The 16,275-nt window shown below is 37.7% G+C and overlaps 1 protein-coding gene across 1 annotated transcript in view; it reads left to right on the top strand.

The window, feature by feature from the left end:
• Positions 1-13,231: 13,231 nt before the first annotated feature.
• LOC143889643 (beta-1,3-galactosyltransferase GALT1-like) overlaps positions 13,232-16,275 on the top strand; it is a 14,845-nt gene continuing 11,801 nt past the window's right edge. The window contains exon 1 of the mRNA XM_077393922.1: positions 13,232-13,396. The gene's annotated coding sequence lies outside the window, so the exon portion shown is untranslated. The remainder of the gene's footprint in view (positions 13,397-16,275) is intronic.

Below are 16,275 nucleotides of genomic sequence, written 5' to 3' on the forward strand. Positions count from 1 at the left end.
GGATTGTGCTATATGTAAAACATAGGAGGAGATTGTTGGGTATATAATATAACCCATGTATGTTCTAATATAAGCCCAATAGGTAATGGACCAGGTGTAGTGGGCCCATTTGGGCTGGAGCCCATTAACCTCTTATAACCCTAGTGTATCTCTATATATAGGGGCTGGAGGCAACAAACTTGGTATTCCAAATTAGATACCTTGGGCGTAATGCTTTAAGCATCCTTGCTTAAACCCTAATTACCCTAACAGTATTCAGCATAAATTCGGTGGAATCTTTCACAAATTTTATAATTTAAGAACTCTAAGACTTGATAATTTAAGCCTTATGCCCTGTTAGTTTTAGATTTTGAGAATAAATTGTGAGTCCAAAATCACAGGATCATTTAAGATTATGTCAATCCTTTGTAAGTGCCAAACTGATTGCGAGTCCAAAATCTTTAGTCTAATAATCAGTTTGGCCCTCACAATCAGATGTCATAATCTTAAACGAACAGGGCCTAAACGTAAATTTGAGTCTAATAATCAAGTTTAGCACTCACAAGATGATACTAGAGGTTTTCCTTCTCTTGAAGAGTGACTTTTACCATAAATGGTAAAATGCAATTTTTGAAGGGGAATGATATCCCCCCCCCCCCTGTGACGGTCTGACCTATAAAATCCCCCCTTTAATGTTATTCGTTAAATTTTAAAGGCAAAGAAAAACGTTAAAGGGGGTGAATTTATCCTCAACGAGTGAACCATTCTCACATAAACAATTAAATGGGGGGATTTTATCCGTTTATTAGGGGGGGGGGATATCATTTCCCTTTTTGAATCCTACAAGGGGCATCTACATGAAATCGAGACCTAGATTTTGTAAAACATCACAAGATGGCCCACATGTTAGGTATATAATATAACCCATATATGTTCTAATATAAGCCCAACAAGATAATGGACCGGTGTAGTGGGCCTATTTGGGCTAGAGCCCACTAACCTATTAAAACCCTAGTGTATCTCTATATATAGGGGCCGGAGGCAACAAACTTGGTATTTCAAATTAGATACCTTGGTGTAATGCTTCAAGCAACTTCTTGCTTGACCTAATTCTTCTAACAATCTTGAAGCATTATTCTGCAGCCATAATTTTTTATCGTTTTGGGTGTGGGTTTAACCCTCGACAAATCGATTTGGGCGTGGTTCTATACTAACCTGAATTTTTTTTTTCGGTCTGGCTCGCTACCTGATTGTGTATTCGCTTCTTGGTTGCGGTGTTTGGCTTGCTACCTGCTTGCAGTATACGCTACCGGCGAAAAGAAATTTCACAAACCTATTCGTTTTGGGATTTTGAGAATTGATTTTCAGCCCAACTCCGTCATCCCTGTCACGGCAGAGGAAGGTTTTATGCCAAATCAATTTGGGGTTCTCACGGCAATGGAGATTTTCAGCAATTTCTCTTGGTGGGATTTTTCCACCGAACCAAGACGCTTGATTCTTGAATCTTGGTCGAGTTTTCTCAGACAAAAGATCAAGGATTTGTTCTCCTCTCCATACTCGACTTGTGGCCGTTTCTAATTCCCGCTTGTGGGTTTCTCCCGCTCGTGGGTTTCTTCCACCATATGATGCAACTCACGTTTCTTGAAGAACAAAACAGAGCAGGTCTGATTTTTTTTCTCCGCCAAACGGTTGCAAATCTTGCAGCCCTCTTTATCGTGGGTTCAAGAAAAAGAATTAGCGAAGCACGTTCATTCAATCTGCTGGTGGCGTGGGGTTCTCTCCATCAAACAAGGTTTCTGGGCGTGAGTTAATCAAACAAGGGCTTGTTTTTAACATTTGCCTCTTTGGTGCTAGTCCTTCCTCAACGGTTTTTGGAGGAAACGTATCTTCTTGGTGGGCTTTCTACTAATTATTGACCCACTCCTAATCAATTTGGTCGGTGATAAATAAAGTCACCATCCATTGCCGAACCATAGTTCTGCTAGAGGACGAGATTAAAAAAAAAAAAAAAAAGGGCAAGTTGAAAAAAAAAAAAACAGAGAGCTACTGTACAAAGACTTGTGTTCGGGGCTTACGGAAACTTGGAGTGGATTTTCACTTTCATTGGGTAAAACAGGGTCGTGCAGTTCCCTCCCTGGTCGCACAAATTGTTATTGCATCCCAATCCGGATGACCTTTCTTGGCCCTAATTGAAAAAGAGCCGAAACTTTAGATTTTGGCTGCCTGTGTTGTGATGGTTCTTGAAATCTCAGAGGCTGTTATTGTTAGCACCCCCTTTTGTCTTTCATTACATCTTGGGCTATGCATATAGCAATGTGAAAAGAAGCCCACTCACTTGGGGATTCTTGAAGACCGTTTTGGGGTAATTCTCTCTTCTCCTTGGTCGGTGACACACAAGTACACTACCATTGCTGAATTCACATTTTTTTTGGGTATAAATCCCATATTTGAATTCCTTTAGAGGACCTCCCCATTGCCGAATCCTAACTGGTTACCTTCGCAGCATTTGTGGCCGGTTTTTTGGAACTAGTTTTCTCAGACTTTACAACTGGTTCAGTTTGTGAAACTGGTTTTAGACCAGTTCTCTACAACCAGTTTTGTTGACAGTTTGGGTTCTTTTGAATCTGTTTGGTTTGCCACCAGTTCTTGCATGAGCCTAAATGCCTCGGGTTTGGCCTTGGTTGTTTCTTTATTCTCTGGTTCACCCCCTGTAAATCCCAATAGTTGTCAGTTGGGTTTGGGTTATTACCTTGGTGGTTATCTGTTGCTGAAGGGTTTCACCTTGGCTGTTGGATTTGGATTTGGTACACGATTTGGTTCACCCATTTGGCTTCGGCTTTCGCGATACACAAATCAGGTGCACTCTTTCCATATTTACTTTTGTAGTTAGCCTAAAATGGAAAAGACTATTATTCCCTTTGAGATGGTCAAACTTCAATCCTTTGGTGGATCTAAGTTTAATTCATGGAAGTTAAAGACTCAATTCGGTCTAAAATATATGAATTATTTTTACACCATTTTGAGTACCTTTGTTGACACGAATGAAGAAGTTGATGAATCTCAATGGCATTCTTTTAAAAATGAAATGTATAGGAAAAAGGTGCAAGTGGGACTGGATGATCTCAAACGATTCATTCGAATCGAAAATGAGACTCGAGCCAGGAATAACTTGGAGATGATTGGACAACAACAGTTTGCTGCTAACGCGGTAACAAATCCCAAGAAATTTTCTTGAAAATCTAAGTCACCTAAAAGTGACAATCCCAAGTTGGAGGCCAAAAAGCCTATCTTCCAGAAAAGAATGGCAAGTGCCACAACTGTGGAAAATGTGATCACTTTGCAGCAGATTGTAGGCTACCTAACCAGTCTAAATCTGACACACCACAGAAGGAAGCTCATATGATGGTGGGTAAGACTGAGCCTAAGAGTTTTGTTGCTATGTTGGGCAACAGTAAGGCCAGTCCTTCTTCAGATTGGTGGTTAGATACAGGAACCACTTGTTGCCGCGAAAGAGACTGTTACAGTGGCTAGTGGAGCAGAGGCAGAGATTACTCACACTGGTACTGTGAACTTGGTCCTTTCTTCAGAACAAATACTAACTTTAAAAATTGTTAAAGTAGTTCTTGCTTTTCAAAATAATTTAATTTTTATTAGTCTTTTAGACTATGCTGGCATATGTACTTCATTTATGTGTGGTAGAGTAACTTTAATTGTTAACTCATACTATTTTGATTGTGCATATTTGATAGATGGTATGTTTGATTTGAGTTTAGATAATGAGACTGTTAGTTAGGATAGTTCATCGCTAATTGCTCCTAAGTTGTTACACAACTGATTGGGACATGTGCACTATTAGAAAATGGTCTAATTTACTAATACTCATAAGATACCATTATATATGTCAATAAAAAACATTTGACAAGTGTGAGTGTTAGGAGTGATAGAGAGGAGAAGAAACACATTGACAGGGTTTAAGAAATTATGTGCCTCTCAGGGCGTAATCCTTGAAACTACTGCTCATCTCTCTCGCCTCAATCAAATGGCATAGCTGAGTGTAAGAACATGACGTTAACTTAAGTGTTAAACTCTATGTTAATGTCAGCTGGCATGCCTAGTTGCATTTGGGGAGAGGCAGCTTTGACTGCAAATCGCATCCTAAATCTCTATATGCTCCTCCATGTGATAGAATACCCAAGAATTTGGTGAGGACTTTGTAACCTACCAATTGGAGAATGATCCATCATCCTATCAGGACCTGATGAGATCTAGGGACTCTATATTGTGGGCAGAAGCCATTCATGATAAAATGGGCTCTCTGTTAGAAAATCTAACTTGACAGCTAGTCGATTTGCCAAAAGGGGCTAAGACTATAGGCTGTAAGTAGATATTTGTATGTGATTATACAAAGTTTATTATGGTCTTAATCAAGCACCTATATTGTGACATCAGAATTTGACAAATTTGTAAAGAGCTTTGGGTTTCTGACAAATTACTCGGATAAATGCCTTTCTTATCGTTTTGTGTCGAATAAGGTAATGATTATTTACTTGTATGTCGATGTTGATTCTTGTTTCCAATCTCTCTTTGTGATGAGTAATGTGAACTAACCTTGGATACAGAATTCGACATGAAAAGACCTGGGTGTTGTTAACATCATTCTTGGTATGAAAGTAAGTTTTTGAAAGGCAAGGAATCACCCTTGGCCTAGCGCATTATATGAAAAACTACTTTTCTTTTGAGGATGCAGTGAGTGCAAACCGATTGAGACACCATTTTAATTATACCAATAAACTGATCTCTAAGGAAGAGACAGAGTGAGTCAGTTAGATTATTCTAAACTGATTGGTAGTCTCATGTATGATTTGTGTTGCACTAGGCCAGACATAGCCTTTATAGTCGGCATGCTGAGTCGTTTTACTAGTCATCCTGGCCATGAGCATAGAAATGCCCTTATGAGGCTGATGAGATACCTTTCGTGTACTCAAGAGTATGCTCAAAACTATGGTGGCCATCCACTTATTGTGGAAGAATATTCTGATGAATCATAGGGCTCAGAATTAAGAGTCAGTAAGTCTACCAGTGGTTATATGTTTACCCTGGGTGGAGCTGCTGCTGCTTGGAAGTCGAAGAGACAGACTTGCATTGCTCTGTCATTCATAAAATCGGAACTTTATGCTCTAACGTCAGCTATAGATGAAAGCTAAGGGATAAAGAATCTGATTATGGTTATGGCATTCCACTGACCCGGTTAAAGATAAGTTCTTTAGTGGGTTTCCTTATGTGTGTTCTGTGATAATCAAGCTACAACAATGGTTGTGAAGAACTCACTCTTTAATGGTAAGAGGAGACATCTTAGGCTGAACCAGGCCATATGCTGAATTATCTCAAGAACACAGGATTATCACTTTGATTGATACGAAATCGAAGGATAATAGGCTGAAGCTCTCACAAAAGGGACTGACCAAAGATCGAATATTCAGAATTGTGGGGGAGATGGGGTTAAAGACTGTGTAGACATGTCTTAACCTACATCCATGTTATTTTGAATTTTTTGAATCTCCCTCTCTTGGCCAAGATAGGCACTTGATATGTTTCGATGACATGTCATTTTTGGGAAAGGTTGTACATTCCAAACTTGATGATACATCTTAACTCAAATATGGATAAGATGACTGTAACATTCCAAAAAGAAACATGGAATGGTTCTTTGCAAAAGACACTATTTGGTCTTGTTCTGTATGGAAACTTAACAATTAGTAATGGTTCTTTGCAAAAGAAGCTATTTAGGTCTTGTTCTTTATTGAAACTTGACAATGACGCTTATGGTGAGAGTGATATTGATACTTTTTTTCAGTCATTTTAGAATTGTACTAAGTTCTTCTTCTGGTAAAACTAGATACTTTCGTGGATTATGTAATTGTACTAAGTTCTTCTTTAGGTGGAACTAGATACTTTCATGTTTATAATATTGGTTGGATTCATTTTTATGAATTCCATATTTTATAATTCACAGGGATTGGCGAAAATGAGGAGCTTGTCTTGATTTGGACTTTGATGAAGATGACTTACTTGATGATGATGACTTACTTGATGAGTAAATCTTCTAAAGTCATAAAGAATATGCTTTCATTTCAGTATGTATCGAGTTCACTTTTTTGTGGAACTTTATTTCAGTATGTATCAAGTTCACTTTTTTGTGGAACTTTATTTTGGATCTCGATGAGAATCATACCCCATGAATGAATTCCTTTAAGATCAGTGGGGTTCACTTATATGTGAAACTACCTTTGGTTGAGTTTAGATTGTATCTCAAACTCTTGGTTAATCATAAAGTATTCTTGTTTTCAGTTGGATTACAGATCTTTATTGATATGGTGATATGGATGATTCAATAATTTTGTTTGGACATCACATTAACTATCTATTGGATTGTGCTATATGTAGAACATAGGAGGAGATTGTTGAGTATATAATATAACCCATGTATGTTCTAATATAAGCCCAACAAGATAATGGACCGGTGTAGTGGGCCTATTTGGGCTAGAGCCCACTAACCTATTAAAACCCTAGTGTATCTCTATATATAGGGGCTGGAGGCAACAAACTTGGTATTCCAAATTAGATACCTTGGGTGTAATGCTTCAAGCAACTTCTTGCTTGACCTAATTCCTCTAACACCACAGACATAGGGTGTGGGTTTCCATCTCGGACAGACATCTCGTGGCTAAGATAGAGGACTTCCATATCCAACAGACATCCCATGGCTAAGATAGAGAGGACTACAAAAATCAATAGTTTAACTTTTCTGCTTTTCTAGGTAAGAATCCTAAACGAGACTTAATGGATCAAAAGCCTATGATAGTCCGATTAAGGTGTTCTCAAGGGTATTTGGTCGGACTTATGGCTGCCATTCGGAACAACGAATCTGACCACATAAATTAGGCAAAAATGGACCCAATAGGTGGCTTTTATTAAGGGGCATAAAAGTGACTTTCTTATTAGCAATTTCACTCAAACCAAGCAACATTTATGTGGGGTTTTTTTTTTTTTTTTTTTTTTTTTAATAATGGTTGCCCACTAACTGAAAAATCAGATTACTTGAATGGTCCTAATCTCTTTCCTAAATACAAATCTTTTTTTAATTGTACATTTATAGCCCTCAAAACTTATCTAATCAGAAGGTTAAGATTGCATCATTGGTGTGATTTTTGGGATATGGTCCATTATCTACATGGGTTCCATTGCATGTGCTAATAAATGGGATTAGTGCCTAACACATAAAGAAAGTGTGCTAATTGAAGATATACTGTCACCTGACCACTTGAATTAATTAAAAACTACGGACACCAAATAAATGTTTGGAGCTTACAAAATTGGTAGGTGCTGTTGCCCATCATGCAACAACCATCAATATGGTTTTACAAATTGATAGCTTTCTCATTGGCTTCTAAATGAAGGCTAGGGTGTAAATGTACAAAACTAAGGGCTGGTCTGGAAGTATCAAATCTTTAATAATTATTTTAAGAGGAATGCTAAACTGAATGGCGCCCTTGCAAAAACCAGCCGCAAGGGCACCCCATTGGGTCCGTGTCAACCGCTCGAGACAGCGACTCCCACAACATTAGCCCAGAAGCTTGTCCTCAATCCCAGAAATGCGAGTCAAACAGCAGGTTCCATAAAGAGGTGCCGTCACTGTAATGTAATAAGAGTTCAAAATGGAATGATCAGCTTGAGTTGACACCTTTCGTTCACCGATACTAGTAGAGGAGGAAAGAGTGGCAATGCCTAATGGAAAGGATACACATGCGAGCTTGGTTGCCAAGTATAGTAAAGATAGCAATCTCGTCCCTTTCGTCCAAAAAAGAATAGGTTAAAACAACGATTTTCCCCTTACTGTTGGAACGCTTGAGTTCAAGCTTTCAGAAGTTCAGTGCGAGAGGAGCTTACACCGGTCAAAGGTTGCCGGCCCCTCGACCCCGCAAGGTACTATTGAGGAGCTCTTTGGTCCCGTCGCCTTATCGTTCCTATCCGCAGCTTTTCTTCAGAAAGAGCAAAGTGAGCAATTATTATTCCTTTGATTTTACATTTTCCAGTGGTATTGTAAATGCACATTGTTGATTTGGATCCAATGGGGCAAACTTGTGAGTCGTGGCGGGTTTCTTCAAGGGTGGTCTTGAGTTTAGCTTTCCTCTAATTTTAAAGATGTCATTTGTAAGAATGTGAGAAAATAAGGCCCACCAACCATTTTCCGTAGAGTTTTTGCACATTTTCTGTGTGGAGAAAAAGAAAAGAGAAAACAAAAGAATTGCTTTCGGTAGACTCATTCTGCCTGTTTTGTTAGAGTATAAAAGATTAAATAATGCGATTTATACAACTTAAGCTTCTGGAGAAATTGGTTGTTTCACATGGTATCAAAGCATGCCATCTCCAATTGCTTAAACTTTTGAAGAATTGGTTGTTTCACATGTTTAATGAAATCTAGACCGTTAATTAACAAAAGGGGCCGAAATCTTGACCCTCTACCAATACTTACACATGTCAATGAGCCGTGCCTGTCCAATTTCGTTTTTTTCAAAGAGATTTTATTTGACCTGAGGCCGTATAAACCTATTTTCTTTCAAAAAGTATGGTATGACCCACACTATAGGATGATCCAATCCGTCCATTATAGGTTGTGTGCCCCAAAAGTCATTTGCATAGGATGATCCTAACCCTTCGATCTATAGAAGTTCCCATAATGTGCATCTCCTCTATAGATAGGAGGGTAAAGATCATCCTACTGAAATGATTTTCGTTGTGGCCCAACAAATGATGGAAGTGATTTTCTCGGTTTATACGGCCATAAATCATCTAATCTCTTTTTCAAAAGGGATATGCTAGGGACCATCGCATAAGGCATTTTGAGGAACCGTGTTGCTTGAGAGAGCAGCCGCCTCAGATACATTAAATTAATAAGACAAATCTGGGCCTATGTGGCTTCTCTCTCATGCGACGGCCGGCCCACAAATGCCTTCTTCAGTGGCCCTTAGCAAATTCCCTCTTACCACAGGAAAATTATTTTCTAACATTTGGTAATTTAGTAATTTAGCAGAAAAAAGCATGGACATTCTAGTAACTCAAACAGAAGTCTCATGACTTGACTTCATCGCTAAACAAATTATAAAAAAACGCAACCGTTTCCTCTCCTTAAATGGCGTTTGCGTGCAAAAACAAGAAAAAAAAGAAAACAGAGAGATCCCCTCAGAATTAGGCAGTTCCACCCATACCGGTTTAAAGAAATACCAAACCAACCTTCCAATCATTCCTCTATAGATTTATATAATAAAATGGTGGACAAAATGAACAATAATTGAAGAAAACAAAAGGACACCGCGCGCGGGGGGTGGGCCGGGGTTGGTTAAAATATGTAAATAGTCATTTAGACAAAATGATAAAAGCACCCAGCAAAGGAGGCATTTCGCGGATGGTCTGTTGCATGTGAGAGCAGCCACCAAGGCTCACTTTAGGGCAGATTTTGTCTTCATTCATGAGGTGGCTACTCTCACATGCAACAGACCATCCGCGAAATGCCTTCTGCAATGGACGCTAGTAAATCCCGTATAATAAAGGGGAAAACAAAAAAAAGGGGTGGAAATATCATTGTCCTAGATATGTATATGTATACAATGAAGGGGATAACAAATTGGTGAAGGTCTTTGTTTTCAACTTTCAAGATTGGAGGTTCCACTTCCATCCAGCTTCCCTAACAATAACGTTAGGTACTATAATTGGACATTTGGACGTCCGACACCCGATGAATAAGATGTTTGAATTTATGATGGGGGTCCACAGGATGACCACTGCATATCATGTTGACATCACTTGGATGCTCCACATCTATCCATTTTCAAAGGGTAATGATATACTCACCCCTTTTTTTTACTTTGGGACAGCCCCTCTAGTGTACCTATCTATGACTTTTTACACTGGAGGGGGCTGTCCCAAGTAAAAAAAGAGTCGAATATATCATTTCCCCCCTTTCAAATCCAAAACTAAGATAAATAGTAAAAAGTATGGGAGGAAATTTATTATAATCTTCCTTCAATAGATTTTTATGCTCTTCAGCAGACTAATGTGTTATTTTATCCTTCAATTTGGGTCACCTTTGACTTTAGAAAGGATCTTTTGAAGATATTAGCACAACCAAGTTTTGATATTTACACTAACTCATCTTGTCTTTTATTATTTAAAGAGCGGTCAAGGGTCATTGTAGTTCCAAAAAAGGCCCTCACAAGCATGGTTTTAAATTTCAACCGAAATCTGAAATTTCGGTCGATACCGATGCCTAAATGTACTGAAACCGAAACTTACCAAATTTCAGCTGAAACTTAACAAATTTTGGCTGAAATTTGGAAAAAATTTTAATTTTTTATTCCTTTACCGAATTTCAGCCAAAATTACCAAAATTTTGGGATTTCGGCAAAAATTTCGGTTTTGGTTACCCCTGAAACCTTTTCAATTGGCTTGTGAGCAGCGTTTTAACTTTTAAATTTAGGCCGAAACCGAAATTTAAAACCTTGCTCACAAGCCAATTGAAAATGAAAAGACAAGCTGGGTTTGTGCAATTAATAAAACCTGGCTGTGCTGTTATCATTTCCCAATAAAAAAAAGAGTGTTTGTCCTATGAACTGTACTAGGTGGGAGACAGTTGACGAGGACTTCGAAGTTTTGTTTCTTTGTTTCTTTTATGATGAAAGTTATCAGCCTTTCACTTTATCCAAAATAACGGAAATGCCCTTTTGACATTTTTGACTCTTTTGGCGTAAGGAGCGTATTCAGCATAAATTTAGTGGAATATTTAGCTGGCAGCCTTGAACTTTCCGGTCGCAACAAGTGAAAAGAGTGAAATCTGTGGTTTGTTCGAGATGTTCTTTGAGTTGACCAAAATGCCCTTGCTCTTTTTATTTTTATCTTTTCGGTATTAATAGGAAAAGGGAAATGATACGAGCGCTCCATTGTTTTGATAAACATGCGCTCCACTTGTTTGTCGTGTAGTATTTAAAGGTCTATAATGCTCTGTATGGTTGCCAGGTTTTTTTTGGTCCCGGGAGTTATGTGGGAGAAAAAAAATACCCTGGGAGATAGGTGGGGAAACAAAAGTCCTGGAAGTATCCTGGTAAAATAAAAATCCCAAGTTTGGTTATGTGGGAGAAAAAAAATACCCTGGGAGATATGGTGGGAAAAAAAAAAACCTTTGTTTGGTTGCTTGAACTGTTGGGTAGAAAAAAAATTCTTCTCAAGCTTATTTTTGGTTCCTGAGTTTATTTTTGTTCATGGGGTTATCTTGGGATGGGATGAAAAGGCAATCATTACAAAAGTGAGATTAAAAAATTCACCCCACAAGTAATCATTACAAGAGTAGGATTAAAATAAACCTAGTGCTAAAAGGCAACCAAACATGGGATGGGACCAAAATTTAACTTACTCTCCCACAAAACTCCCAGGAACAAAAAAAACCTGACAACCAAACAGAGCATAAGAGTTTTTTGAAAACCGTAATATTCATCTGACAGCCCTTTAAATGCTACACGATAAAAATTAGAGCGCCTGTTTATCAGAACATTAGAGTGCAAAAATCATTTCCCTAGAAAAATAAGAAATCTAAGACTTGATAATTTAAGCCTTATGCCATGTTAAGTTTGAGTCTTATAATCAAGTTTAGCACTCACAAGATGGTACTAGAGGTTTTTCCTTCTCTTGAAGAGTGACTTTTACCATAAATGGTAAAATGCAATTTTTGAATCCTACAAGGGACATTTACATGAAATTGAGACCGTCGATTTTATAAAACATCACAAAGATGGCCCACAGGCATAGAGGATTTCCATATCTAAGAGACATCCCTGGCTAAGATAGAGGACTACAAAAATCAATAGTTTAACTTTTCTGTGTAGAATCCTAAATGAGACTTAATGGATCAAAAGCCTATGATCGGACAGATTAAGGTGTTGGTCAAGGGAATTTGGTCCGACTTATGGTTGCCATTCGGAACAGCGAATCTGACTGCAAAAATGGACCCAATAAGTGGCTTTTATTAAGGGGCATAAAAGTGACTTTCTTTTTAGCAATTTCACTCATAAAGAAAGTGTGCTGATTGAAGGGATACTGTCACATGACCACTTGAATTAATTGAAAACTATGGACACCAAATAAATGTTTGGAGCTTACAAAATTGGTAGGTGATGTTGCCCAGTTTTACAAATTGATAGCTTTCTCAGTGGCTTCTAAATGAAGGCTAGGGTGTAAATGACAAAACTAAGGGCCGGAAGTATCAAATCTTTAATAATTATTTTAAGAGGAATGCTAAACTGAATGGCGCCCTTGCAAAAACCACCCGCCTCTAATTTTAGAGATCTCATTTTTGTAAGAATGTGAGAAAATAAGGCACTCCAACCATTTTCCTTAGAGATTTTGCACTTTTTCTGTGTGGAGAATAAGAAAAGAGAAAGAGGAAGGGAAAGAGAAAGAGAAAGAATTGGTTTCGGTAGACTCATTCTGTAAAAGATTAAATAATGCCATTCTTACAGCTTAAGCTTCTGGAGAAATTTCATTTTTTCAAAGAGATTTTATTTGACTTGTGGCCGTATAAACCCTTTTTTTTTTCAACAAGAATGGTATGACCCACACTATAGGATGATACAATCTGTCCATTATACCAAAAGTCATTTGCATAGGATGATACTAACCCTTCGATCTATAGAAGTTCCCACAATGTGCATCTCCTCTATAGATCGGAGGGTAAGGATCATCCTATGGAAATGATTTTCGTTGTGGCCCAACAAATGGATGGATTGGATCATCCTATGGAAATGATTTTCTGGGTTTATACGGCCGGCCATCTAAATGAATTCTGCCTATGGTCCCTAGCAAATTTCCTTTTCCATTGGAAAAATATTATTTTCTAACATTTGGTAATTTAGTAATTTAGTAGAAAGAGCATGGACATTATAGTAATTCAAACAGAAGTCTCATGACTTGACTTCACCGCCAAACAAATTAAAAAAAAAACAAACGCAACCGTTTCCTCTCCTTAACTGGCGTTTGCCTGAAAAAACAAGAAAAAAAGAAAACAAAATTAGGCAGTTCCACCCGTACCAGTTTAAAGAAATACCAAACAAAGCATCCGATCACATTAAAAGGGGTGCCAATTATACTACAGCGGGTGCGAATTTATCATAACCCTAAACAAAAGACAGTCTAACTCTTCACCTGCTCTCCTTTCAAAATCAAAAAATAAAAAAAAAGGGAAAGCAAAATATCTTCTTCTTCTTCACCTTGGCGTAGACTCCAAGTTCAAAAGAAACCCAAAAAAAAAGAAAAAAAAGAACCCTATTTTTCCTCCTCGAATAACACGCGATTTCTCTTTCTCTGGCAAAAGGTCAGCCTCTCTGGAACTGATCAGAATTTGTTTCTTGATTTTTTATCTAATTTTCGACCTTTTTTTCAAGTTCAGTTTCATGAGATTTGTCCATCTATTCAGTGTTTTACATTGTTGTTACATGTTTTTGTTTTTTGCTCTTGTATTGATTATCTCTGTTTTTTTTATTTTTTTATTTTTTGTACTGGACATTTTGGATCTGGTCTGAGACTGTTTGTTTAGGGTTTGGGATTATAATTTAGGGTTTGTTTGAAGTTAAGGAGTGTTCTTTAAGAGATTAGAGTTTGTATCTGCCTTTGAATTTGTTTGTTTTGGTTATGTTTCGTAATTGAATTTTTTTTTTCTTTTGGCAGTTTTGAGGGATTTTGCAAGAAATGAGGTTTTTTTGAATGGTTTGAGGACTCTAGAAGTGAAGGATTCTGACTGGATGGAGTTTAATATCTGTTAGATTACTCTGTTTTTGGTTGAAATTAGGGATTGGTTGATGATTTATTCAAGGAATGTGGTTTTGAATTGCATATAGAGCGTGGCAATTTAGGGTTTAGGTTGAATTTAATGTTTTAGTCTGTTTGAGAAGTGGCTTTCTTTTCTGATTTCATGTTTTTTTTTGTGGAAAAGGTGGCTTTGAATTGTTAAAATGAGAATTAGTTTTTTTTTTTGAAATATTTTTTGTTTTGCTTCTTAGGTATGTCATATCAGTTGGGGTAGGAGGTAAGGAAGAAGACATAGTGTTGAATTGTTGATTATCTGTTGGGTTACTGTCTTTGGATGGAATTAGGGACCTTAGAGTTGTTTAATGATTTATTCAAGGAATGTGGTTTTGAATTGCATATATACTGTGGAAATTTAGGGTTTAGTTTGAATTTAATGTTTTAGTCTGTTTGAGAAGTGGCTTTCTTGTTGGATTATGCGTGTTTTTGGGGAAAAGGTCGTTTTGAATTGTTAAAATGAGAGCTATTCTTTTGAGATTTTTTGGTTTTGCTTCTTAGGTTTGTGAAATCAGTTGGAGTATGAGGTAAGGAAGAAGAAATAATGTTGAAATCTTTGGAATTTTTTGCAGTTTTGATGATTTCTGCAAGAAATGAGGTTTTGTGAATGGTTTGATGACTTTAGAAGTGAAGGATTTCGACTGGATGGAGTGGATTATCTGTTGGATTAATTTGTTTTTGGTTGGAATTAGGGACCCTAGGGTTGTTTAATGATTTATTCAAGGAATGTGGTTTTGGATTGCATATAGACAGTTGAAATTTAGGGTTTAAGTTGTATTTAATAGTTAAATATAAATGATTAAATAACACCATCTCTAACAGCTTACGCTTTTGAAGGAATTGGTTGTTTCACATGGTATTAGAGCCATTGCTTCATATCAGGTCCTGGGTTCAAAACCCAACTCAAAAAAGAGGGTCCGCAGTCGAGGGGAAATCTTGAATTATAAACGGTTTGTAGAAAATCCGAGAAATACTTCTTAACACGGATCGAACACGATGTGCAACAAAACAACAACAAAACGATGCAGAGAAACACAATCACACAATCACACAAGATTTTATGTGGTTCGGCACTGCCTACGTCCACGGGGGAAGATTTTCACTATTTCAGTCTAGGGTTACAAAGTCGCTTCTTCTTGGCCAAGAAAACACAAAGAATAAAAACCTAATCCCGCAACCCTAACATGTGGCTTATATATCAACGCCACTATGTGGAGAAAATTTACCGAAATACCCTTAAGGGAAAACCCAAAACTTAAATTTAGCTTCCGGGGTGCTGCCCCGGAAACCCCGGCCGGGGCGCGCTGCCCCCGGCACCCCCAGCGAACTAACCGCGTAGCTCGACCCGCGTGTGCGTCTCGCACATTAGTCCGTCAGGGTCCTGTAGAATACAAGACATCTGCACAACACGATTAAATAAGGGAAGTGATATATCCACCCCTTTTGATTACTTGGGACACCCAGCAGCAGCAGTGTGCGTGACAATCAGCCCCATTGAATCCTTCTGACATGAAGTACATCAGCCTCTCTGCAGTCATTGATACACTGCTGCTTGGTGTCTCAAGTAATCAAAAGGCGCAGATATATCACTTCCCTTATTTAACACCATCTCCATAACAGCTGAAGTTTTTGGAGGAATTGGTTGTTTCACATTAGTATTTTAGTCTGTTTGAGAAGTGGTTTTCTTGTTGGATTACACGTTTTTTTTTTTTTTTTTGTTGGGAAATGGTGGTTTTGAATGGTTAAAATGAGAGATGTTCTTTTGATTTTTTGTTTGTTTTGTTTTGCCTCTTAGGTTTGTGATATCAGTTGGAGTATGAGGCAAGGAAGAAGAAATAGTGTTGAAAACTTTGGAATTTTGGCAGGGTTGTGTGATGAAAGGTTTAGGATGGCTGATGTAGAAAACCTCTATGTTTGATAACTCTTTCTCTGGCCATATCTGTAATTTCAGTAGGATATACTCAGTTTAGATAAATGGAAGTGTACATGCCTTCTATTTTATGCTGCAAGTCGAAGTGGGGTATCTTTTAGGGAAGGTATATTGAGGAGGCCTACCTGAATTTGTTGGGTTCATCAGTAATCTGTTAATGGGTCTTCCTCAATAGAATATTTCTTTTCGCTTATTATCACGCAGTTCACTATTTTCGTAGTATTCTCTCTTGAGAGCTGCATCTCTAAGTCATTCACTTCGTGGTCAAAGTTGCATTCAGCTGTATTGTGTGTGAACTTTCATATTCTGGAATTCATTCACATTTTTGTTGCATTTTTTTTTGATGAAATCCTATTTACTTGGATCCCTTTCCTTGGTTTTGACACTTTAATTCAGCTTTTTTTTTTTTGGTTTCTCCTTTTGAGGTTATCTAAAATACAAGGCTAATGATTTAGAAAAAT

The sequence above is a fragment of the Tasmannia lanceolata genome, unplaced genomic scaffold (assembly GCF_043159265.1).
Source record: "Tasmannia lanceolata isolate RefF3 unplaced genomic scaffold, GAP_Taslan_0.1 ptg000013l, whole genome shotgun sequence".
Lineage (NCBI taxonomy): Eukaryota > Viridiplantae > Streptophyta > Magnoliopsida > Canellales > Winteraceae > Tasmannia > Tasmannia lanceolata.